Source organism: Hemiscyllium ocellatum, chromosome 39 (assembly GCF_020745735.1).
Source record: "Hemiscyllium ocellatum isolate sHemOce1 chromosome 39, sHemOce1.pat.X.cur, whole genome shotgun sequence".
Classification (NCBI taxonomy): Eukaryota; Metazoa; Chordata; class Chondrichthyes; order Orectolobiformes; family Hemiscylliidae; genus Hemiscyllium; species Hemiscyllium ocellatum.
Window position 1 is genome coordinate 28129036 of NC_083439.1, and position 27979 is coordinate 28157014.

A 27979-nucleotide genomic window follows, 5' to 3' on the forward strand; every position below is an offset into this window, starting at 1 on the left:
TGAGAGAGGATGGCCCTGACAGGTCGTGCAACGTGTAGTTTACTCATCTTTATTCATAATTCATTTATTTTTAAAACCAAAGCTTTCAGATTATGAACAAAAACAGAAGTTGTTGGAAAAGCTGAGTACCTTCTGGTTACCTTTGACTGATATATTATTCTACTATTGAAATGCTTTTTATTATAGATGGACAACAGCTAATATTTTCTATTTTTTAAAAACTCTGTGCATTTTTCAATGAAGTGATTATATTAGGATTCATGATTTACATTTTTAATCCACAGAACGCGGATAAGGTATTTCATTTCAACTTCAAATCTATATCAAAAATCAAAACAATCAAGTAAATTCAAAGTATGTTTGGTATATACACCTTATAGAATGGGTTTTGGAAAGTCAGTCGATGTAATCTTGCTGGATTATTGCATTTTGGTAACAGATTGTTGGTGAACAATCCCACACGAGGAAATTTTAGAACAACTGTTAGTAGATACAGTTTGCACTTAAGGTGCACTCTTTAAAGCAAGCACTATGTTAAAACATTATGCTGTTGTCTTATTAAAATTCGCAAAGGCCCCTCAGAGGAATTACTAGAGTGAAAAAAGCCATGAGGCAATATTTTCTGCAGACATAATTGCTTGAGTGATGATATACAGGGCTGTTACATCATTCACTACTAAAAGCTGTTTTATAAACGTTCTCCAGCTGATCCACTCACTATACTCTCAATCTGAGGGCCTTCACAGATTGGTCTTCTCTAATGAGATGTCAGAATTAATATTCTGTTGATTTATGTGCAGTCAGAACTATGCAGAGACTGCCAGCATGTAATTCACTTGTGTTGCTAACAATTTCAGTCAAGTCAAAATTTCACCTGCCTCCCCTGGACTGGATGTTGAGTCTGTAGTTATCCTGCAGCTGCTGATCAGAAATCAATATCTGCTCTGCAACGCAGGGTGGAGAGTTTATTACAGACTAAGCCAAGTCTGGGATACTTTACACTATGGGAGAATGCAGTTCTGCACGGGGCCCACTCCCAGTGCCAGGAAAGGTGAGCAGGAGAGCTTAAAGAAGATATCTGCCATATTATATGTTGATCACCAACAGACTTCAAAATATGATGTGGCACCTAACTGGATTTACAGCGTAAGTGGGAAATGCATAAAGTGGTGTCTGATATTTCAGGCGACAGGCCCTCATTGGGTTGTGAATAGGTTCCGTTCTCGAGTCTGCATGCAAGTCGATTTGGACACAAACTGGAATGCAATACAGGACAATATAAAGTGGATGATCAGGATCTTTAAAATTATACCCTGATATGAGATCATATTTGTAAGCATAAATGTTCTTAAATCAGATGTTTGTAAATTAGGGAACCCCTGTGTGGGTCAAAACGCACAGAAGAATTACAACGAGATCTGAAAGAATGTCACATCAGCTCTTTTCAAGCCAATCTGCAGCCAAATTAGCATCTTGGTGCAATATTACATTGTTAAGTGAGGCCTTTGGAAAAGCTAAGATATTTGTTTCAGGGACAGTGTTTGCTTCCAAAGATAATGTCCCTTTTGGTGATACAAGCACAAACTTCATGGCATTTCTTTCTGTTTGAACATCTTCCAAATTCCTGCTTCCGAAGACTTTACAAGTGAAATTCAAAGTCAACAGATGATGTGAGTTGGCACTATTGAATCAGGAGTTCATTATACATCCCACTGAACTTTTTTTCCCAGTGAAAGAGGTGACTGATCCTTTTTTAACCAAAATCAAATGTTATCACCTTTGTAACAATGGAAGAGTGTTCCTGGCTCCCCATCCATTCAAAGCAGCAACGGTGTTCAGAAAAGTCACGTCAAGAAACCTATTGCCTTAGTTGTGCTGCTTTTGTGATTGTTGACACTTTGCCAAGGTCCGTGAGATATTCAGAAAGAAGCAAACCCATTTCCAGCAGGAAGAGTGAAGGATGAAGTTAACATTAAGATTCATTTGTATTCTGTCCTTTTAATGTCCTTTGCCTTGGATGATGTCATGAAATGCTGTCAGATAATATGGAATAGCTCCACTGAGAGTTACAGGACTATCAAGAAATGAAAGACCACCACATTTTTACAATCATTCTTTGAGAGCAGCAGCAGTGCAGGTGAGATATCATCCCTACATTTTTACAGTAATAAGAAGCTTAATTTAAGTGATATATGTCAGAGTTACTGACTTTATGAGGCAATAAACAATTCCTGTGAGTTAAATAAATGCAGAGGCCGCACATCTAGTCACTTATCATCAGCTGAGCTGTTTCTGCTGAGTAAACTTGACATATTTTAATTCTTGTTGCAGTGGAAGTTCAAACTGCAGATTTAAAGAGGCAAGAAATGATCACACAAGAGGAAACAGAAGATGCTCCAAAAACATCTGGAAAGGAAATGGAATGGTCAGCACCTTCGATAATGTCCCAAACTTAGAAGAACTCTGATATATACACAAAAACATTCCCGTGTCTTTTATTTTCACAAAATGTAGCAAAGTGCCATGTCTCTTTGTAAATGCATTGTTTCTAACATTATTACATTAAATGGACTTAATTGGCTCCAACGTGTTTTTGTATGAGCTGAGGTCATGAAATGTACATTTTTTCTTTATGCTTCTAGCAAGTCCTACTTATATTTTAGCTTTCTTTCTGGCCATGTCTTCATTTACATCATTGTCTGTTATGTTAATATCTGATCTTTCTGAGCATGTTGTATTTAGTTTGTATATCCATTATTCCCTCCCTGTGATTACTTTGGAAACCTTGTGAAGAAGGTTTGATACTGCTATTCTTTTAATGCAAGCAGTCCATTCATCACCAGGAAGATTCCACATTCTCACCAGGGAACTTGAATAATTTTTGTTCAATCAAAAATAATTTTTTCTTCTCAATTAAATAGAATAAATTAAATCAACGATTCTAGATGACAGAGAGATTTAGCAACATCAATCTATTACCCCATTAATAAAAAGCCTCTGGACCTGATCAAATCTTAATTGAGATACAAACTGGATAATGCTTAGGGGGGTTGCAATCAGTTCTCTACACTGGATCTTTGTAAATCAGAAAATCACAGTAACAGACAGGATTTTCAATATGGGCTTCTGATCTCCACTGGGCTGGAAGCTCAGATTGGGTGGAAATACTGGTGTTCAAAAAGTGGTTCAAATAAGCTCAGCCCTGAAGTCAAGAGGCCAATAGGGGACCAGAGAAGTGAGAGGGAGTGAGAGGGTAAGAGTGTGAAAGTGCAAGTAATTCATGATGGGTTGAAGGGTTGTGGACAGCAGGCAGAAAAGGGAAATTAAGGCCAAGCTGAAATCAGCTATGAATATATCAAATAGCGGAGCAGGCTCAAGGGACTGAACTGCCTGTGTCTGCTCCTAATGCTTACTATCTTGGCTGATAGACTTGCTAACAAGCCTAGCTGACACGGAATTATTTACTGAGCTATGGAATACAGGTGACCCCATTCACTGGCACATTATTAGGATTAGCTCAGAATGTGTGGGAAGGTGTTTGTCTAGTCTCATGATATAACTTACCTTCTACTGCCTCATGAATACAAGCTCAGCTGGACTACTGTGGACAGGGAGTGAAGCCACCTCTAGGCATCTGCACAGTTCCCCAACACCTCCTGGTAGCCAACTGGAAAATTCCAACACTAAATTGCCCATAGTGTCAGGTGCATTAATCAGGGATAAATATAGGGTGGGGAAATGGGTCTGGGTGGGTTACTCTTTGGAGGGTCGATATGGATTTGTTGGGCCAAAGGGCCTGTTTCCATACTGTACGGAATCTAATCTAATCAAAAAGCCTCACATCAGTTCAAGTGGTAGGTAGACTTTGTTCAGGCCCTATTTGGACAAACAGGTCCACACTGACCCTTCAAAGAGTAACCCACCCAGGCCCATTCCACCACCCTATACTTATCCCTGATTAATGCACCTGACACTATGGGCAATTTAAAATGACCAGTTCACCTGATCTGAACATCTTTGGATTGTGGGAGGAAATCAGAGTACATGGAGGGAACCCACACAGACACTGAGAGAATGTGCAAACTCCACACAGACAGTCGCCTCAGGTGGGAATCGATCCGGGTTCCAGCCGCTGTGAGGTAGTAGTGCCAACCACTGAGCCACCGTGCCACCCCAAGATTGCAGAAGATGTAGTCTTTCTGCACCCCAGTCCACCCAGCAATGTAAAGCCTCACGTCTTGCCCATCAGTGCTTCAAAATTCAGGTGTTGCTCTGCCATTCTAACCTAAATATTCAATTCCCCACTACATAGGTGCTATGGATATGCTTGCAGGTTCACCAACTGTGATTGGATTGTGTTGTCTGATTTAACTACAACTTGAGAAATTTGAGGACCATCAATTCATTCTCACTATGATTACAAATGATAATAGTGATTATTGCTTAAATGAAGCATCTGTATTGATTCTAAACACACAGTGGCTGCTATCTTTGAATCTATCTATAATGATTGATGCATCTTTAGAAGATACATCAGAAATGAGTAAACAAATAAAAACCAAATAAATGCAGGTGCTGGGAAGCAGAAACAAAAATGTAAGTTGCTGGAAATAGGTATAAACGCAACATTTTCATCCAGTTTGTTTCATATAGGGAATTCCATCCCATATGTTAAATGCAAAATACATAGTCACTGCATAAACTCAATTACATGGTCAATGCTGCTATTTTAGCGTGTCTTTGTTTGACTGGTTTGTGACAATAAAGTTGAGTGCTGCAGTTTTAAGGTGTAGCATGACACCTGGAACTGCCTGCAGTCCGACAATAGTGAATTTCTCTTCTGAATTAAAAGCAATGAGCTCAGAATGAAGGGGTCATGTGTTGATCCCAGTGCTTGTGCATTGTCAGTTAGTGCGTCACAGACCATCTGTATATTGATGGAATGGCAAGGAGGTGAGGCCTTGGGATTGACTATGAATAGCCTAACTTCCGTGAGCATGCAGTAAATGATGCCCAGGATATTAGGAAAGCCTGCAGAGCTGATGAATCAAAGCTGTCTCTGAAACTACTGCTGCAAACTTCTGTGGAGATTGACAAGTTTAATATCCCTCGGAAACAGGCAATACCTTGAATATTGATCAGAATGGTCCTTCAGCTGTTGGCCGAGATACACTTTGCAGGTGATTGAAATTATCTTGTGACAAAAAAGGTTCAAGGCAGCTGTAACCTACAAAACTGTAAACAGACCAGGTCTAGTCACAAAGGAGACCCTCAAGTCTTTGGCTGGCATTTGACACAGTCCAGTAATTGAAATCATGAAGAGTCTTAACTCTTTTTGGCACTGCTGCTTTGAGAATGCCATATTATATTACAACCCTTTAGATAGAGCCTCTCCCTCAGGTTTAATTTTCTCCCTTTTACTTTGTACCTGACAGGTTGATGATTCCATGGCAGGAGAAAGATCCGCATTGCTGAGCTTTGTCCTCCTTGAACTGAACCTTTATGCAATAGATTTGATGATGCAGAAGGTGCAATGTGACCCTACTTAGTTGCAACTGTTCCCGAGCTGTCTTGGTGTTTTTTCAGAAACTTCACTAGATCTAATCTTATAGGAGAAATAGTTGTCAAAGTTTGAGAACCTCAATCCTGGTAGTGAACAACACTGAGCTGTATCAGGCTATTGCAAAGATTCACACACCCAAAACAATATTTTCTATGAAAAGAAATCAATTCCTGTTAAATGACTGCCTCTGACATGATAAATACCCACTGCAATATCTAATGAATGACTTCTGCAAGGAGAGGATGTGATGGCTGAGTTAGAGTTACACACTACACTTTTGGCTGTTTTCTTCCCTTTCCAGTCATGCAATAATATCAACTGAGTTGTAACTATTAAAGGAATTGATCCAAAGTTTCTATGAACTATTTGGTATTTTATTGTACTCGGTAATGGCCTAATGGTATTACCATTAGACGATTAATCCAGAAATCTAGCTAACGTTCTGAGGACTTGGGGTTGAATCTCACCTGAGCATTCAATTCAAAAATATCTGGAGTCAAAAATCTACTGATGACCATGAAACTATTGTTGATTGTCTGAAAAATCCACTTGCTTCACTAATGACATTCAGGGAGGGAGATCTGCTGTCTTCACCTGGTCTGGTCTACATGTGATTCCAGAGTCACAACAGCATGGCTGACTCTGAATTCCCCTCTGAAATGATCCAGCAAACCACTCAGTTGTATTAATCGCTACAAAGTCTCAAAGGAATGACACTGGATGGACCATCTGGCACCTGAAAAGACCATGGCAAAAGCAGCCCTGTCAACCCTGCAAAGTCCTCCTCATCTAAGGGCTAGAGGTAAAGTTGGCAGCGCTGTCTCACAGACTAGTCAAGCCTGACATGGTCATATTCACGGAATCATATCTGACAGCCAATGTCCCAGAAACCACCATCACCATCCCTGGACATGTCTTGTTCCACTGGCAGGGGCAGAGGTGGCAGTACAGTGGTATACTATCAAGAAGGAGTTGACCTTGGAGCCCTCAACATTTACTGTGCATGTCAGGATGTCTCATGGCTTCAAGTTGAACATGGGCAAGGAAAATTCTTGCTGGTTACCTCACACCGTCCTCCCTCAGCTGATGAATCAGTACTCCTCCATGGTGAACAACACTTGGAGGAAGCACTGATGGTGGCAAGGGTGCAAAATGTATTCTGGGTAGGTGGTTTCAATGTCCACCACTTCGAGTGGCTCAGCAGTAGCACCACTTATTGAGCTGATTGAATCCTAAAGGACGTAATTACTGGACTGGGTCTGCGGCAGGTGGAGAGGGAACCAACAAGACGGAAAAAACATATTTGACCTTATTGTTACCAAACTGCCAGTTGCAGATGCATCCATCCATGACAGTATTGATAAGAGTGGCCATCACGCAGGTCTTGTAGAGATGAAGTCCCGCTTTTGTATTCAGAATGCACTCCATTGTGTTATATGGTGCTATCACCATGCTAAATAGGATAGACCTCAAACAGATCTAGCAATTCAAGATTGTGCATCCATGAGATGCTATAGGCCACTAACAGCAGCAGAATTGTACTCAAGCATAATTTGTAACCTTGCATTCTGGCATATCCCCCACTTAACCATTACCATCAGGCCAGGGTTTCAACCTTGGCTCAAGGGAGAGTGCAGGAGGGCATGCCAGGAGCAGCACCAGACATACCTGAAGATGAGGTGTCATCTTGGTGAAGCTACCAAACGTGACTACTTGCGTGCGAAACAGCCTAAGCAGCAAGTGATAGACAGAGCTAAGTAACCTCATAACCAACAGATCAGATCTATGCTCTGGAGTCCTGCCACATCCAGTCTGGAATGGTGGCGGACAATTAATCAACTCATCAGCGGTGGAAGCTCTGCAAGTATCCCCATCCTTAATGATGGAAGAGCCCAGTACAACAGTGCAAAAGATAAGGCTAAAGCACTCACAGCAATCTTGTGGAATCAATGTAGAAAATTGCCAAGGTATATCCTATACATAAAAAGCAAGACAAATCCAACTGAGCCAATTACTGCCCCATCAGTCTACTCTCAAACATCAAGCAAAGTGATGGAAGGTGTCACCAACATGAAGCTGCTCATAGTCAGTAATAACCTGCTCAGTGGTGCCCAGTTTGAGTTCCATCAGTGCCACTCAGGTCCTGACCTCATTACATCCTTGTTTCAAACATGGCCCTTTCATGCAAGGGCTTTCACTCTCACCTCAACTCACCTGAATTCAAGAGGTGAGGTGAGGTGAGGTGAGAGTGAAAGCCCTTGAGTGAAAGGCTGCATTTGACCAAGTGTGGCACCAAGGAGCCCCAGCAAAACTGGAATCGATGGATATTAGGTGAAAACACTCTGCTGGTTGAAGTCATACCTGGCACAGAAGAAAATGTTGTTGGAGGCCAGTTAATTCATGATAGTGTATCCATGTGACCGTCAACTGTGAAAATGAAAATTGGAGCAAAGCTTGTTGCAGTCAATATTTTGAATTAAATATGCTAACCTTTGTTAAATTACAGATGAAAACATATTGAATTGGTCCATGGTTGAAAGAAAATGGTGCAAACTGAGCTCAGTTTTTCAAAACTCCATCATTAATATTCATAATGTAAGCTGAAACTGAGCCAGAAATTAGTAGTGATTACAAGATTACAACGCATTGTCAAGCTTTGGAATTCACAACTGCGAACAGTGATGGGTGCACAGTTGTTGGGTATATTCAACAAGAAGGATGAATCAAATCAAGGAATCTAGAGGGGAATTGGAGGGTGGCTAATGTTGTACCACTTTTTAAGAAAGGTGGGAGAGAGAAAGCAGGAAATTATAGACCAGTTAGTCTGACCTCAGTGGTGGGAAAGATGCTGGAGTCTATTATAAAGGATGAAATTATGACACATCTGGATAGTAATAACAGGATTGGTCAGAATCAGCATGGATTTATGAAGGGGAAATCATGCTTGACTAATCTTCTGGAATTTTTAATGATGTAACTCTGAAGATGGATGAGGGAGATCCAGTAGATGTAGTGTACCTGGACTTTCAGAAAGCTTTTGATAAAGTCCCACATAGGAGGTTAGTGAGCAAAATTAGGGCGCATGGTATTGGGGGCAAAGTACTAACTTGGATTGAAAGTTGGTTGGCTGATAGGAAACAAAGAGTAGTGATAAACGGCTCAATTTCAGAATGGCAGGCAGTGACCAGTGGGATACCGCAGTGATTAGTGCTGGGACTGCAGCTTTTTACAATATATATTAATGATATAGAAGATGGTATTAGTAATAACATTAGCAAATTTGCTGATGATACTAAGCTGGGTGGCAGGATGTAATGTGATGAGGATATTAGGAGATTACAGGGTGACCTGGACAGCTTAGGTGAGTGGTCAGATGCATGGCAGATGCAGTTTAATATGGATAAATGTATGGTTATCCACTTTGGTGGCAAGAACAGGAAGGCAGTTTACTATCTAAATGGGATCAATTTAGGTAAAGGGGCAGTACAAAGAAATCTGGGTGTTCTTATACACCAGTCAATGAAGGTAAGCATGCAGGTACAGCAGGTAGTGAAGAAGATTAATAGCATGCTGGCCTTCATAACAAGAAGGATTGAGTATAGAAAGAAAGAGGTTCTTCTACAATTGTACAGGGCCCTGGTGAGACCACACCTGGAGTATTGTGTGCAGTTCTGGTCTCCAAATTTGAGGAAAGACATTCTGGCAATTGAGGGAGTGCTGCGTAGGTTCACAAGGTCAATTCCTGGAATGGCAGGACTACTTTACGCTGAAAGACTGGAGCGACTGGGCTTGTATACCCTTGAGTTTAGAAGACTGAGAGGGGATCTGATTGAGACATATAAGATTATTAAAGGATTGGACACTCTGGAGGCAGGAAACATGTTTCCGCTGATGGGTGAGTGCCGAACCAGAGGACACAGCTTAAAAATACGGGGTAGACCATTTATGACAGAGATGAGGAGAAACTTCTTCACCCAGAGAGTGGTGGCTGTGTGGAATGCTCTGCCCCAGAGGGCAGTGGAGGCCCTGTCTCTGGATTCACTTAAGAAAGAGTTGGATAGAGCTCTTAAGGATAGTGGAATCAAGGGTTATGGAGATAAGGCAGGAACAGGATACTGATTAAGCATAGTCAGCCATCATCACATTGAATGATGGTGCAGGCTCGAAGAGCAGAATGGCCTACTCCTGCACCTATGGTCTATTGTCTATTGAATCATGTCAAGGGGTCAAAGATCAGCTACACTCCTACTGAACGGTAGAGCAGGCTTGAAAGCACCTTGTACTCCCAGTTTTCATGACATTTTTATGTTCTTTTTCAAAAATTACTTGCAGAAATGTTTGAAAACTAAAAAGAAAGTGCACAGCTATGGGAAAAAAGTAAGTCCAATTAGATTTCTCAAAAAGTCAGGACAAGCACTATGCCCTTCCTCTGTGCTCTATGATTCCATGGTTATTCCACTTCCAAACAAAGGATAGAATCTATTGCCTCTATTTGTCCTACTGACTAAATAGCGTAATCACACACAGGTCAGTATGGGTTATGCATGTCAAAAAATCTAGATACATTTGATGATTTTATGAATTTTTTTACAAACTTGGATAAGATCCCCACATTTATGTTATAATCTGCTTGGCTTTTTTAAAACCCAGCAAGGCTTGAGATATGAGGTACCTACTAAAAACAAAGCCACAAGACATCATAGTTTTGAACAAAGTGAACAAACTTGACTATGCTAGTTAAAGAAATTCAACTCCCATATACTATGTACATATATTGCACCGTAACATCAAAATTAACATGAGTTAAATTTGAGTTGGCATAGTATGGTCAAACAGCAGCAGAGCACATCAAACAGCAGATATGATCAGGTAGGCTCCCATAAATTAGTGAGCCAACAAGATTTGAGGTGGGAATATCATAATAAGACTGTAAGATATTGGAACAGAATTAGACAATTTTGCCCAGACAGGCTGCTCTACCATTTTATCACATCTAATATGTTCCCCAACCCTATTTTCCTGCCTATTCCCTGCCACCCTTGATCTCCTTACTAATCAATAAACTAACTATCTCTTTCTTCATACCTCAGCAGCTTGGCCTCTGAATCCTTTTAGTGCAATGGGTTTCACAGGTTCATCACCCTCTGGCTAAAGAAAATCATCCTCATTTCAGTTCTAAAGGGTTATTCCCTGACTCTGAAACTGTGCCCTCAAATCCTAGTTTCTCCTACTAGAGGAAATATCTTCTCCACATCCACTGTATCCAGGCCTTTCAGTACACTGTAAGTTTCAATGGGATGCCCTATCATGTATTGAGTGCTCCATCAAGTAGAGACGTAGAGTCTTCAACAGCTCATACTATGATGAGAATTTCACCCCCAGGATCATTCTTGTAAACCTCCTCTGGACCTGCTCCAATATCAATGCATTCTTTCCTATATACAGGGCCCAAAACTGTTCACAATATTGCAAATGTGGACTGATCTGTGCCTTAGATAGCCTCAGTAGTACATCTCTGCTCTTGCAATCTAGCCCTCTTGAAGTGAATGCTAACATTGCATTTGCCTTCTTAACTGCCAGCTGAACCTTTCGAGCAACTTGAACTAGGTCTCCTAAGTCCCTTTGAGCTTTAAATTTCTGAAGCCTTTCCTCGTTTAGAAATTAGCTTACACTTCTTTTCTTCCTAGCAAAGTGCATAACCTCATACTTTACCACATTGTGTTCCACCTGCCCACCCTCCTAGCCTGTCTAAGTTTTTCTGAAGCCTCCCTGCTTCCTGACACTACCTGTCCTTCCACTATCTTTGTATCATTTGCAAACTTAGCAATAACGCCCTCAGTTCTGTCATCCAGGTTGTTAATATATAATGTGACTAGTTGTTGTCCCAACACAGATTCCTGCAGAACTCCACTGGTTACTCCAGCCATCTTGAAAAAGACCCTTTTATCCAAACATCCTGCTTTCTGCCAGCCACCCAATGCTTTATTCATGCCAGTACCATGCCCCTAACAGCACAGGCTCCTATCTTATTTAGCAGCCTCCTGTGTGGCACCTTGTCAAAGGCCTTTTAGAATCCAAATGGATTACATCCACTGGCTTTCCTCTGTCTAACTTGGTCTTACCTCCTCAAAGAAATCTAACAGATTTGAAAGATATGATTTCTTCTTGACGAAGCCGTGCTGTCTTTTCACTATTTTGCCATGTACTCCCAAGTAGTCCCCAATCTCATCTTTAATAATGGACTCGAAAATCTTACCACAATCAACGTCAGGCTAATTGGCATATAAGTTCCTATCTTCTGTCTTCCTCTACTCTTGAACAGCAGTGCCATTTTCTAGACCTCCGGGCCCTTCTTGACTCCAATGATTCCTGAAAGATCACCACTCCTATGTCCCCCATGTTATGTCCTTCAGAACTCTGGGGTGCAGTCCATCCAGTCCACCTATCTATCTTCAGACCTTTCAGCTTCCCCAACACTTTTCCTTTAGTGGTGGCCACTACACTCACCTCGCCCCATCTGACTCTCTTTAAGTTCTGGTATGCTGCTGGTGTCTTCCACTGTGAAAACTGATGCAATGTATCTATTCAGTGTCTCTGCCATATCTTTGTTCTCCATTACCATTTCCCCAGCTTCATTTTACAGTGATCTAATGCCCGTTCTTGTCTCTCTCTTACGTTTATATATCTAAAAACAACTTTTGCAATCTTTTTTATATTACTAGCCAACGTACCCTCATATTTTATCTTCTCCCTCATTGATTTAATTTTAGTAACCATTTGCTGGTTTTTAAAGGCTTCTCAATCCTCTGGTCCCCCACTAATCTTCATCATATTTTATGCTTTTTACTTTGGCTTTTATGTTGGCCCTGACTTGCCTTGTCAACCACAGTTGCCTGATCCTCATCTTAGTATGTTTCTTCATAATAACTGTGGCCAACTCTTCCCTCATGTCTTCCTAATTACCTTTACTCAACTGTAACACTGTTAGAAGAAAGTCAGGACTGCAGAGCTGGATATCAGAGTCGAGAGTGTGGTGCTGGAAAAGTACAGCAGGTCAGGCAGCATCTAGGGAGCAGGAGAATTGATGTTTTGGGCATAAGACCTTCATCAGGAATGAGGCTTGTGGGCTGCGGGGTGCTGAGAGGAAAATGGAACGGGTGGGGTTGGCGGCAAGGTAGCTGGGAATGTGATAGGGAGATGAAGGTTGGCGGGGACAGGTGATAGGTCTGAGAGGAAGGTGGAGTGGATAGGTGGGAAGGGAGATGGAGAGGTCAAGAAGGCAGAGCCGAGTTGGAGGCTTGGGGCTGGGATAAAGTGGGGGGAGGGGAAATGAGAAAACTGGTGAAATCGACATTGATCTCGTGTGGTTGCAGGGTTCCAAGGTGGAAGATCAGGCATTATTCCTCCAGGCATTAGGTGGTGAGGTCTTAGCAATGGAGGAGGCCCAGGATCTGCATGTCCCTGGTGGAGTGGGAGGCACTGTTGGAGTGGGAGTGGGAACTTGGTGGAGTAGGAATACTGTTAGATCTGATGCTAGCTTGTCCCTCTCAAACTACAGGATGAATTCGACCATATTATGGTCACTTCACCATTGGGTTCCTTCACTGTATGCTTCCTAATCAAGTCTGCCTCTTTACACATCACCAAATCCAGAATTGCTTGTTCCCTAGTTTATTATGTTTGCACTGATTAAAACCAACCAATACTTAGCCGCAGGCAGCCATTATTGAACTAACTTTGTTTACATGTCCCCAGCACAGAATGAAATAAAATAATATTCTCAAACCTTAATAGTCTATACAGAGCTAAGGTTAAAAGCTTAGCACATGGCTAAAAGTTGTGGAAGGGGCTTAATTGATTGAGTACTAGAATATCGAGACTTTGATTTCCAGCAGTGTTCATCCGACTGAGGTGACTAAATATTTTAGATTATGGAATAAAGAAACAAAAAGATTCATGGTTCTTGCAATTCTATTGCCAGCACTACTTAAGGGAGGTTATGGGTTTGTGGTATTATTGCTAATATTATTCATCCAGGAACACAGGTAATGTTCTGGGGACCTGGGTTCAAATCCCACCATGGCAGATGGTATAATTTGAAATCAGTAAAAATTCTGCAATTAAGAATCCAATGATAACCATGAAACTGTTGTCGATTGGCAGAAAACCCAACTGATTCACTAATGCACTTTAAGGAAGGAAGCTGCCATCCTTACCCGGTCTGGTCTTCATGTGCCTGAAGACCCACAGCAATGTGGTTGACTCTTAATGGCCCTCTGGTTAATTATGGATGGTCAATAAATGACATCTGTATCCTGTGAAAGAATTGCAAAAAGGTTTTGACAATAAAACAGGATTTCTCTTTTTTTCTCTTCATGACTAATAGACACTGAAATTATCAATAGTCTCACTTTCCTCCCAATTCTTGGTATATATGCCCCGAAAATTATTTCTATGCCTTTATGTACATGAAAATCTAATTTTGAGTATACTTAATATAAACCATAAACATGAATAAATAAAATTTCTTGAAACTTCTTAAATAAGTCAAACTTATCTAATTGATCATTTTACAGCAGTTTGATAAAATTATTATAGAACATGCAGTTCCTGTCAATTTAACTTAAGTATATTTAAACTGTTGTTTCATAATAATATTCTTGTATTCCAAGAGAAACACAAATGAAATACATTCACTTGAAGATCTCTGAGTAAGGTTAAGGTTAGGGCTACAGTTACTTTCAGCTTATGAAAACGCACTGCACAGAGAAATCTCCAGACTTGGACTAAGTCCCAAGTGCCAGAGTTCAGAGAGCCTGTGACATGTGATTACCTCTTGAGTACATGACTCATTTACCTGTTGAGATCTAAAAGGGACATGACACCAAAGGTAATATGACACCATTACTATTTAGTAAAATACTTTTAAATCAGCTACGACCTAAACTACCTTTTTTTGTTGAGTGATGCCTGAATTCAACCTAAACCTTAGATTTCTGGACTGATTCTCTCTCAAATCTCTAGAGTTTATTCTGCACTTAAGTTGGATTTGTTGACTCATGAATGACAGTGTTGCAAGCAGGAAAACTGTGCTCTTTCTCAAAAGCTTTCCCACAGTTTCCCATTGTGTATTCTACTTATGCATGATTCATGTAAAATTTACATCATTTTCTAATTTACCTTTAATGAGGGGCATTACAATGTAGCTCTGTAATTCTTCCTTACGGTCGTGTCAGGTGGTTTTTCCCCTGTTGCTGGGAAAAAAAGCAGTGGCCAACTGGATAAATTCTATAGTGGCATGGATGATTGGTGTGAGATTCTTTCCATTAAAATAAGAACAAAATTGGTCTATTTCTATTGTATTTCTCCCATTGTTGCTGCTAAGTTGATGAACAGTAATTTAGAAGGAGTAATACGTAGCTTATCACTTCAATTCTATACAATTCCTCAGTACGAGCTTTGAAAGAAGCTTTATTTTTCTCTGTTCGGTATATCCTTACTGTGAAGTAGGGAACGTAAATTTGTAACAAAAGTGTTGTATCATGAGCTATATTTTATATCTTGAGATCCCCTCCAGAAATGACATAGAGAAATTGTACATTGCTCAGGTTGAACTGTGTTTAAAATAACCAGTCCCTTTAAGACATACTCTTATAGAAGAAATGCATGAAATAGGGCCGGCGTGAATGTGAATTGTTAATTAAACTCTGCTCAGAGAATTTTGACTCCAGACTGACATCTGAACCCCAGCTCCCCTCTCTACGAATGACATTAGAAAATAGAAAATGTTTCACTTCCTTACAGATTTTGAGAGAATTAGTCAAATCAGATTGCTGTTTTATTAGCATGACATTTGCATCAACCGGGTGCAAGTGCGATATAGGGTGGAATTGTCTTATGTTTAGAGCCCGTGGAAACATTGGGAATATTAGTGGATGAGGAACTGATTGAACTCTTCAGACTGCTTTGCTAAGGGCCTTTAACCGAGCAATGTCATTAGCATCTCGAACTAGTGTGTTGCTGGCAGTCAAGGAGGTTAGAAGGGACGACACATCAATTCTGTCAAACTCAAGGCAGCATAACATATTTTAGAAAAACTCACCAGCTTATGATTTCTCAGGCTGCAGTGAACAGAAGTAGTCTTTTTATCCTTATTTGGAGATACTGTTGAGAGGGAAACTGTCCCAAAGATGGGGACACCTCTCCAACCAGGCAACCAAGGATGAAAGTGGCCAAGGAAGACAACAGAGGAAGGATGGTCTCCCCAACCAGGAAACATTGCGCTGAAAGAACCCAGTATCGCAGGAATGTGGGAAACTTAAGTAGCATATGTCAGATGTCTAACCCCATGTACTGGCTTCCCAGCACTCTCCTCAGGTCAACATATCTTTTAGCTCCACTCAATGCTTTCACTTCGGGAATCTCACATTGCAATCCAACTAGTTTGTAATCATACTCACCCTCAGCCTTTTGTCCTCTCACGCCCATGATTCACAGATAATATTCTTCACTCAATTGCTTGTACAAGCATTAACAACACTCACACATCTCTGCTTTCTCTCTTGGCAGAAGAAACACACCATTTTATAAGAAGAGGCGATGTGGGAGTTGAGGTGCAGTGGGTTGTGGCTGTTGAACGTGGCTGTCCAGTGACAGGTAGCAGCATTTAGTCAGCTATTGGCAATGCATGACAACCTGTTCCACAGGGAAGGAGGCTGTATTCTAGGATGATACAGATGTAAACATTGGTCTGAGCAAAAACATGATTGTTCAGACAGGTCAGACAGTATTAAGAGATCAGATCCCATGCTTGTGGACCTGCTGAGATCTGGAGTTAGATCTCAGCAACAGCCCCTCTACGTTATGGAGCAGTTTGCAAGCTGCTGTTATTGCAGTGTGTGTTGTTGTTCCTCTTCCTCTTTATCAAAAAGTTACAATATGCATTTGATACATTGTTCCCACAATGCTGAGGACTGGCAGCATGGTCAAACAGTTGAAAGTGTACGAAGTGCAAATCAGGTTATGTCAGTCCTAGGAACTTGGGTCTCACCTGTCAGGCACTATCGAAGGAGAAATGCTATAAGCAGCAGCCTTTCACCTGACCATGGCCACAGCTCTTCAGTTTCATTGGTTCAACCCTTTGCAACCTTTAAGTTTCATTGAAGTTGAACACGCTGCTGTGCAGCCACTGCCGTGATCCTGAAGAGCATTACACACCTTCATAAATTGGTCTGCTGGCATTAATTGGAGAATAATTGGTTAAAACTAAATGTAATTTCTCACTATAACTTAACATGTCTTACCTGACAGCTGCAAAAAGGTTCCTCCGTGCTTTCAAATCTTTCCATGTGTTCTGAAGACAGATCATAGACCAGAAACAGGTTATCCCTTTTTCACTCCACAACTACTGTCTGACCTGCTGAGTATTTCAACACTTTTTTTTATTTCAGATTTCCAACATGCACAACGTGTTTTCTTTCTGATTTAGTGTATTGTAGCACACTGGTTCTTTTCACTAACCTAGATCTTTCTCCCTTCCCTCAGAAATACACAAAAGCTTCAATACAACTGACTGAGAAGCTACTTTGAAGAAGAGTTCACTGGTTAGATGTAGAAAATGGGATAAATTACACACAATGGTATTTATAACCAACACAATTACAGCATGTTATTGTGTACTCTATTATACTGTAAGTAAGTTTTAATACCTCTGTGTGTGCTACTCAAACACTTTGCCAAATAACCTATAATTTTCATGGAATAGACCAATTTACTTTCGGTCTTAAAAGTGTTAGATTACATTATCATGAACTATTTTTATGAAGTGTACAACATCTGCTAAATACACTCTTATGTTGTGGGTAGTCTTGAACTGACTGCTTCAAATACGACACCAGTGGAAATCGCACTCTAGGCAGCTGTATTTATAATTTACAACACAACAAAAGAAATGTTGTATGTTTACAGAATGAGTATTGGAGGATAAGAGAGAATGAGAACCTGTACTGAAAGCATACTGCTGCAAACAGAAACATCTAACAATCTGGAAGGTTTTGTTTCTGTTTGCAGGTTTATTTCAAAAGCAGAGGCAGATACAGATGCATATAATAATACCTTACATGCAGTAAAAATTCAATAACTTAGTAAAAATTAAAACCTCTTCTATTGTAATGTTAATGGTTTCAAGCCTCAATCCGGAGACATGAGAACAAAAATTTAGGTTAACACTTCCATTGCTGCACTTCCAGAATTGTTATCTTTCAAATAAACTATAAAACCAAGGTTATGTCTGTCCAATTAGGGGATGGAAAAGCATTACTTTGGAAAATTAGAGGGCTGACTAGCTGGCGATGCAGAGTGACACCAACAGCATGGGTTCAATTCCTGCACAGGCCAAGGTTACCACAAAGGTCGCCCCTAGTCAATCTCTCTCCTCGCCTGAGGCATAGTGACCCTCAGGTTAAAACTAGTTGTCTTTCTGTCTGGTAGCTTAATCTTTAATTTTGAAAAAGAGTTGCGAAGTTCTCCCTAGTCCTTGCCAATACTCACCTTTCTCTCTCTGTCTGTTCTCACGTCCTCGTTCAACAGGCTTGGGCCATGGATGTCCATTGGATGTGATTGAAATCTTTGGACAAGATGTTCTGTGGGTTGCTGCTGACCTCTGCAAGATGGTTAATCCAGCAGACTCTCTCACTCTTATTTGCCTGTCATCAGGCATATTAAAAAGATTTTCAGGCTGGTAGTCAACTTGTCTGGCACATTACAATGCATCTTTATTACCACCAAGTCATGTCTTAGGATTCAAACCCATGCGTTCTGGCCCAGAGATAGCAATACTACCACTATGCCACAAGACCTCCTATTTATCCTTAAAACATTACTAAAAACAATGTTATTTTGTCAATATTACACTGCTGCTTGTGGGAACATGCTGTGTTTGCAATGCAAACCCCCAGCATACATTTCAAATCAGCGCATTGTTAAGATGTGGAAGTGTCGGTGTTGACTGGAGTGGGCAAAGTCAGAACTTACACAACACCAGGTTATAGTTCAACAAGTTTATTTGAAAACACAAGCTTTTGAAGCACTGCAAAGTGACTTCACCTGACAAAGGAGCAGTGCTCCAAAGGCTTGTGGTTTCAAATAAACTTGTTGGACTATAACCTGGTATCATGTGATTTCTGACTTTCTTTGTTAAGTAATTGGCAGTAGCTTTTTAGAGAACATGTCTTAATAGAAAGAGTTATTATGAATGATATCTCCCATGATGACAACATTTTTTGTTTCTTTTTCACAGCCTGTGCTTCAGTTTTTACCTTGGAATTTGCTTTAGAGGTCAATATATTAACACCTGGATGTTAGGCCAGAAATTTAGATGCACAAATCTCATTCATTGATAACCAATACTTTAGAAATACATTTATTGTATACATACATAAATACATCCAATAGATTGTTTCATTCTTTGTCAATGGCAAATCAATATGGTGGTATTTTGAAAATTACACTCTAATGGATGGGTGGTATGTATACAGTTATCATTTTGTTGCTGCCAAAACCAGAATAAATTTGGTAGAAACTTGTATGCAGTACATAAGAGGGTGTTGTATTGTCAGAAGTTAAACCAATGGTTCATCTGGCACATTGATTAAGTGGGTGGATATAGTGACAGTACTAATGTAGAGACAATTCTGATTTTTTAAAAACATAAACTCACATTTATATAGTGCTCTTAAGTACCTCAGAATATCCCAGGACATTTTACAATCTATGAAGTCCTGATCTGAAGTATAATCACTGTAGTAATGTGAGAAACACAGCAGTCCAAGAGGAAGCCTCAGTTTTTGGCCAAGTCTCTATAATGGGACATAAATGCACAACACAGAGGCAAGAGTCCTAACAAGAGTCATAGTGCTCACCCATGTCAAAATCAATTTGTTAGTTATAGTATTCTTTTGAGGACACAAACTATCACTATGGTCCACTGTACTGTTAACTGATAATTCTGAAAATGAAATCTAAGATTCGACATTTATTCTTGGGTATTCCAAAATATGGTGTAAGTGCATAATAATAGAAGACAGTGGGAAACAATGTTTTAATAAATATTTGAAAAAAAAATCTTCTATTGGAGCCAATTACTGAATGTGGGTTGAAGTTGCAGCATAACGCAATTTTTAAGCTATTGGCTCCAAGTTGCAATTTTTTCGGTTAATGTTGCTAAATGTTTCAATAGCCAATAAAGATTTTTGTATCTCTGAATAATTAACATGCTTATATCATAAAATCAAAGTTAAATCTTAAATATTTTATGTATGTACATCTTTAAATAACCATTTTAACTTTTCAGTGCTGAACCTATCTGTCTCTTTGATTAAAAAACATAATCGATCACAAACTCTGGCAATTATTAATCACTTAATCAAATAATCAACGCATCACTAGTTTTAATGGCATCCATTTATTTTACTTTCCACACACACTGTCTAAAAGAGTGGCTGGCCCAATCAGTTGAGATAAATAGAGCTATGCTACATCCAAAAGCTGCAAAGAGAGTTATAGGTAGTTGTTTGCAAGGATCATTATCTGTCTAGTGCGTCCTTTCCCCTATTTATTAAGTCAAATCTGACTAAAGTAAATGCTTGGTAAACCACACAGCCAGACTCAGATAAACATGGGCCATTTATTTAAGTTTGTACCTGACAGTTTGATGATACACGATTCAGGGAAGATTAATCTCTTTGGAAGGGTCTCCCCATCATTAACATTGCTCATTTACTCCACCTTGGCTTTGTGGTTACAATTGTGCAATTCCATTTTCAAACGGGGTGACTTCATTTAATCTGGGTTCTAATAGTGATCAATACTATTTTAATTTGCTTTTAGAATCTTTCGGTCAGTGGTTATACCATTAAATCTTAAATTGACTATAATGCTTGTTTACAAATTGTATTTTCTCTCTCGTTACTTACTCTACTTGCTCTCAGACTAATTTAGACTGAGTGCATTCTCTCAGAGCAGAGCTGATCTTCAAATATAGTCATCACTGTGACCATTTTCTTCACATCTTGGCCACACTGCCTGCCTCTACCCATATTCAATAAAACATGAGCTACAACCATTATTGCCCTGCCTCTAGCAATGTGTTTTCCAATGATCTACTCACTGGCATGGATTTTCCCAGTAATGGAGGACCCTTCTGTTATGGCAAGAGATGGTGGACAAGGGTAACCCTGAAAAGGTTAACCACCACCCTAATGCAGCACTTTCCAATTTCATGGTCAGCGTTGATTTGCGGTTTGGGCATGCAGCAATCATGAAGGATGATGACCATTCAAATGACCTGCTACATCCACTCAAGTCTGACCTTCAAGGCCCGGGAGGATGAAAGCTAAATGGTGCAGAGTTGACACAGTAACAACAAATCTATATATCCTTGTACATTTCCTTGGATTGAGTTTTGTAAAGTAAGGTACCCTTTTGGTTATGGTCCTTAACACTTTGCAAGCAGTGAGGATCCCCCGGGGGAGGTAAGATGTTCTTTGAAGTGGTAAAAGCAAAAATGAAGGTCTATAAAAATTCATAAACTCATTAACTGCGAAACTCATTTGAACTGTACCCAGACTTATCATGGTCAGGTAGTCAAGAGAACCAGACACAAACAGCTGTTTGAGAGAGCCGTCAAACTGTTACTACTTAAAAGCCCTGTTCTTTAAATCTTTGAAAATTGACTAGAGGGTTTTAAAAAAAAACACTGCTTGCTATTTCACTCTGTATGAACTAAGCATGAAATTTCCATTTTGAATTATTACTGCATGATTGATTTCATGACCATCCTATTACAATAGAGCGCCAGTCATTCCACAATTTGATTGGAAACTTCATTTTTTAAGGATTATTTAAGTTGGGACAATAAATAAATTCTAATTTTTGTTTCGGAATTGAGTACTTGAATCAAAATAAATGTTCTTATATGGCATTTACTTCCTTGAAGGAATGGGTTTCCATCATTGGGAGGGGTTTTTAATTATTATAATGAAATCTTCCAATACACTGTCCAACTTCATTTTCTCATACATGAATGGGTCCAGAGTTCTGCCCATGGTGAGTACTAAGTGAGTTGGAATCGTAAGTGTAATAGCAATGGTGGTTGTGGGCACATGTTGGCATGAGTTGACATAAGTGGCGTAAAGAGCCAAGGAGTGGATACAGGAATCTGATTCTCATGAATGGAATGAGGGGCAGTGGAGGTGGTAGAAGGCATGAGGTGACATGAGTTGGCACACATGCAGTATGGAAAGTGTGTTGAAACTGAAGGCTGGAAGGAAGCTTTATGCTTTGTTCTTAGAAGAAAACTTCAGTGCAGAGAAAGAGCAATCAGGCAGGCTATCTACACAGTCTACCTTTGCAACTTGCATCCTCCTCATTACTTCTGGATACCAGCCCTGAGTTCTACTGTAGCCTTCATTGCTGGACTGAAAATCCAATGTCTGGATAGCCATTTTCAAAAGGGAGGTACATGCAGCCACATTTTTTTCCTACCTCTACACACCCAGTTGCAAATTTCCCAAGCTGTTGTGCATAAGTCCCAAATTTGTCATCAACTAGCCTACTCATAGGATGCCATTTATCCATTACCTTATAATAATGAATCTACACTGGTTCCACTTAATAAGTTTATCTAACTGCATATCCCTCATGTGCCTACTGTCACTCAGAGATTGGCCTATGTATACCATGGCACTGTACCCACCACCACCAGCCGTTTAATCTTCTCACTACCCCATACCCTCCCTCATGCCACCCCCTCCCCCGACCCCACCAACCAAACACTACTCCACCTTCTCTATCCATTTTCAAGACTCTTCTTAAAGTTTATCTATTTGACAAAGTCTTTGGGCACTTTCCAAAGGATCAGTCATTCATTTTTCACTTCTTTGGAGCAGTAGCATGATGTGGTTGGCATTATACTTTAAAGGAGAATGTGAGGACTGCAGATGCTGGAGATCAGAGCTTAAAAATGTGTTGCTGGAAATGCTCAGTAGGTCAGGCAGCATCAAAGGAACAGAAGAATCGACATTTTGGGCATAAGCCCTTTTTCCAGCAACACATTTTTAAGCTCATTATACTTTAAAGCAATATGTAAATGCAATTTGCTATTATAGTGAATTGAGCAAATTAAGCTTATTTATTATATATTAAATAATTTGATTGCTAAAACCTTGCAATTTGATTCAGGAATTAAATTTGGAACTATTTTTAAGTGCTGTCAAATGTGATGACTAGAACTGGCAGTTATAAGTTTTCCAAATACATTATGCTCATGTTTATTCCCTCTTTTTTTATTACCTCCATCCGAGATGATAATAAGGGTTGATTAGTTGGTTAGTTTATTACCAATCCAGTCTAATTTTTGATATTATTGTTAACAGTTAATATTTTTAATTGCTAATTTCATTGTGCATCTGAGGGAGAAATTAATATGCTTCTAACAGAACCATGGCACCATTAGTACCACTTGAACCATGGACAATTGGAAAGATGGCACCTCGAACAGCACACTAGAATAACAGCCTACACTGTAAGTTCACATGCCAACATGCAGCTTGAACCTATAACTTCTGTCTCAGGATGCAATGCACTGAGCCAAGCTGAAACATTTATAAGCAACTGCAATGCCACACTTATGTTGTTCCATTCATAAAGTACTACCAATTACATGTATTGTCATGTCTCACCCATTTCCCCTCAATTAGGCTTCCCCTAATGTGATCTCTAAAGGACTAAGCTACTCAGCCAAAGGAAACACTTTTGATAACAATTTACAAACCCTCTAGTGTTGAGCAGGTGATAAATCAGAAAATAGGAAATACATATGAAATGCGTAGAACAATAATTAAGGTAGGGCTACATCTTCATATGGACTGAGCAAATCAAATTTGTAGTAATTGTGTGGAAAATGGTGATTTTCAAGGTCAGTATGTTGACAAATCAATTAGAAAATAGGTTATTTTAGATCTATCATTGTGCAATGAACAGGTTTAATTAATAATCCAGTGATACAGATGTCTCTGGGGAAGAGTAGCCACAACACACTATAATTGCATTCCAAGTTTGAGAGTGATATGGTTCAGTTCAAAATGAAGGACAAACAAAATATTCTATATATGTATAAAGGGAGACTTGATTGAGGTAGATTAGGAAAACTTATTTTAAAATATGGTAATAGATAGGTCGTGTTGGATTTTGGGTAGCTGAGATTTAATGCTGTCCCCAATCCTCCTTTCTGGATCCTTTTGAATCAATCTTTTCAGGACATGTTATTACAAACCTCTGGAACAGATGGGACTTGAATCTGGGCCTCCTGGTCCAGAGAAAGGTATATTACCACTGTACCACAAAAGTCTCCTTCCCCATAAAAGCAGGGCAATAGAAAATTAGCCTAACACTTGGAGATTTTGTCTCCATGGAAATCTTTTTGGAAAGGCAAATAGTTTATCCTATGTGAAGAGAAAACAGAGCCGAGTCCAAGAATTCATCTAAATGTCAATATTAGAAGGTAAACCATTGGAAAATCTTAAAAAGATGCATTTGTCTTGCATAATCAAGTCAGTTTGTTGCACAATGGCAACAGATACAAATTATATTGAGTGGATAAACATAATTACTTAAGACTATAAGGAGCCAGTAATGACATTTCTAATATCATTGGAACTTATGGAAGACAATCTATACCTCACCCCAGAAAATGTATGACATTGTTAGACTGGGTGGAGCTCAAAGTAATATCATCCAGGAGCATTGTCTTCTACAACAATAAGCAATGGCAAACATTGAAAAGGATAATCCATGAATCACTATAACTACACATTCCCTTATTAAATAAAACCTTTATGTTAACTCTTTTAGAAGCATTGCCTTACACATCAATTGCAAATATTGAAAAGGATAATCCATCTTTCTGAAAACACTCAATTTTTTTCTGAAGAAAAGGAGTGTGAGTTGGATATGAATTTCCAAAGGTTAAGCTTGGCAAAAATGACAGCTTAAGAACATCCAGTGAAGATAGATGGAGGAATCAGAATAGTATTGACAAGTATGAGAAAATGTTTTCTGGCACCTGGATGATGAGAATTGAGTTGAGAGGGCATTAACACACCAACAAACACCATCTCATGATTGGAAATATTGTCTGGCAATGGGCAGGAGGTAGACTGGAAGACAAATCAGCTGTCCACTTCTCAAAGGCAGGAAAGAATTTTACATAACTTTGGTCCCAATTATTTGTCATTCAGCAGGAGCACCACTGTTTGGCCAAGAACAGGAGGCATCTTATTCTTTTTGGAAGCTTCCAGTTTCATAGTTTCTCTGTGGCAACAGCGGTTGGGCAGGAACACAGAGTTCAATTGAAATCAGAGGTTCCATGGTCCAAGGAGCACGCTGCAGACCAGGAATCAAACCCCTATGACTCCAAAGAATCCACAAAGGGGTTTCTCCCTCTGACCTTCAGCATTGCAAAAAAACCATTATATGTAATGTTTTTTAGTGCCCATCAATCTACCTTACCTGCATTCACATCTTCATGTGGCACTGTTGAGACTTCAGAATTGCTTGCACTCTGATTAGCTCAGTAGCACCAGGCACCAACCTGCCATCTTTAATTAGATAGCGGCAATACGGGCAGTCAGTTAGGAGGCTGTCTGAGGGGAAAGTAACCAAGCCAGGGCTTCTACTGGCAAGAGGTTTACAGCACCCACTTTTCAACCTGATGTCAGGGTCACAAAGCCATGGGATGACTCAGCCTTTAGATTTCACAATGTGGTTGTAACAAAAAAAAATGTTCCAGCACTGGCTGAATATAGTCAGAGAGTCAAGTGCTGAAAAATGGGACTAGATTAGGTTAGCATATTTGGTCGGCATGGATGGGTTGACCGAAGGGTCTGTGTTCATGCTGTACATCTCGATGAATATCTTTAAACATTGAATTTGCACTTAATTACAAGGAACATTTGAGATGTTAAAAGGTTACATGAACCACCATTCACAGGGTCCTGTCTTCTTTGATTGAGAAGACCTTTATGAAGAGAGTGTTCCACCCTGACCTCCTAGGCTGACCATATACAGCAAAGTAGCGATGTTAATTTTCCAGACCTATGAACTAAAGGGAATTATATGTTCCCTCAATTTGGATTCTGCATGAATTAGGCCAAATTTTGGAATTAACTCATCAAGGGAATTGTGTGTTAATTTTTTTCTTAGCTGATTAAATGTAAGCCGGGGGCACTAATTAAACAATAATATGCATCCTCTTCCATTCTGGTTTAAAATGAGCAGGGCTAACATGCTGATATTACTAACTGTGTGTGAAGAAGGTTTCGACCTAACTCAGTATTGAAGAAGCATGCTCAACTACCTAAAAATATGCAACTCAAGATTTTAAAGAGCTAAGGATGGTTTAGCCCAAACAGCTGTGAGCCCAAATAAGTGAAGTCTTGTCCTTAATAATGCTTTTGCTGGAGTTGAACTACCGTGTCTGCTTCAGTCCAGGGGGTGGTGAATATAGAGTGAGAATGAAATAGAGGTGTATTCTGTAGGGGATAAACAATAGGGTTGTAAATAAATTAATGATGAAATGAGCAATAAAAAAGAAATACAAATAACTAAAATTAGTGAGCAATTAAAACTTAATTTGTTTGGTTATATCTAAAATAATAAATTAATGTGCAAGAAAAATTGATGGAGCTTCCTAGTTAAATATGCATTTGGAAAATCAGTGAGTGACATAATAAAATTGGACAGAAGTTGGTTCAGATTGCACAATCCTATTTCCTGTCAGTTACCCAGCTTCTGAACTACTACCCAGACATGTATTTCAGTGGCTTGATTCATGACTGAAAAATTGCCAGAAATCATACACAAAACAGGACTTGAGCAACTGGATCCAGCCTGTGTTAACTCTTGTACTGTGCTCCTACCAGGTGGCATGTTGACAAGACAATTAGGTGATTAATTTCCTGCTGGGTTCAATTTTTAATCGATTATACTTGTTTAATCAGTGCAACGCTAATCTCAATAAAATTGTTCTGAAGAAGTGTTTGTGAAGGTCTGCTCAACAGTGCGGTAATATTTACAATGTATCAGCTCCATTATAACCTGAAGTTACTTTTTTGCTATTCACGAGTGTACATTTTATTAAAAGTGAACACTACAAATTACTTGTTTGCTCCAATGTTAAACTCTAAGTAGTTTGGTAACTACCTGATCTACTATCAATTTAAACAAAGAATTAACCCATAATGAATCCTAATTCTTACAATGGTTAGGGTATAGTTTTTAAAAGGCACTATCCATAATCCTTACATTGCAAATGCACACTGCAAACTTACACATTAAAACCAGCATCTAAAACTAAAACCGAAAATAGATTATCTGATCAGGTCTGATGAAAACCAATGACATGAAACATTATTTTTCCTCCTCTTCCAACAGATTTGCTAGACCAGAGACTTTTTCCAGCATTTTGTATTCTTACCTTTTGGATTATTTGTCTGATTGATAATTGTGAGGCCTTGTCACATGACCCATCTTAACAACAGCGGCCACATATTTAAGAGTAATTAATTGTGCACAAAGTGCTTTGGGATATCTTGTGGCTCTCTTTCTTTAACTCACAATCTCACTGCTAGAAAACAATTATATGTCCAAGTGACAGGGTTACACTACTTTCCATGGAGGATAGCTATCATGGGGTTGCATTGTTACTATGTTGCTGGGAATAAAGGCAAATCTCAGTTCACCACTCTTCCTTTATGTTTAACCCTTTCACAAGGCAAGTATCTTAAAATACTGTTGCATTTTAGTCAACAACCATTTTGCACACAAAGGTCCCACAAACATGAATTGGAAAAGACACCTGATAAATAAAAACAGAAAATGCTTGAAATATCCATTGGAAAAAGTGACCAACAAAACGTTGCAATGATATAGGCCCCAGATCCCTCAATTATCATCAGAATAGATCCCACGAATGGTAATCCTATTAAAGACTGCCCTTTACCCATCAGTGACTTTTACAACTAGAGGTAGTAATTGATCATTTGAAAGCTGTAACAATGGTTATTAGAAGCTTTTCAATGCATGAGCAAAATTTCGTTCGAAAATTTCATCTGCTATGATTTATGACCACATCATTTTTCCTCTTTAATTATTTCAGCAACCCCTTGTTTACTATGGCTCTATGGCACACAATTATAATGTTATACCTGGACTAATTAGATAAACTGGGTAGCTTTTATAATCATTAACTTACTGTTTTTGATATTTAGAAATCTATTTATAAAACACACAAACGAACTCTGCACATGCAAGTTATTCATTCTCATTGAGATCACTGAGTTTGCAATTAATTTATTAACT

The 27979-nt window shown here is 39.4% G+C and overlaps 1 long non-coding RNA gene across 1 annotated transcript in view; it reads right to left on the reverse strand.

Annotated features, from left to right (window-relative positions):
• Positions 1 to 18187, reverse strand: part of LOC132834199 (uncharacterized) — a 36404-nt gene extending 18217 nt beyond the window's left edge. The window contains exons 1-2 of the long non-coding RNA XR_009647150.1: positions 18113 to 18187; positions 16867 to 16916 (exon numbers count right to left, since the gene is read on the reverse strand). This is a non-coding gene — a long non-coding RNA (uncharacterized LOC132834199). The remainder of the gene's footprint in view (positions 1 to 16866; positions 16917 to 18112) is intronic.
• Between the last annotated feature and the right edge of the window lie 9792 nt (positions 18188 to 27979).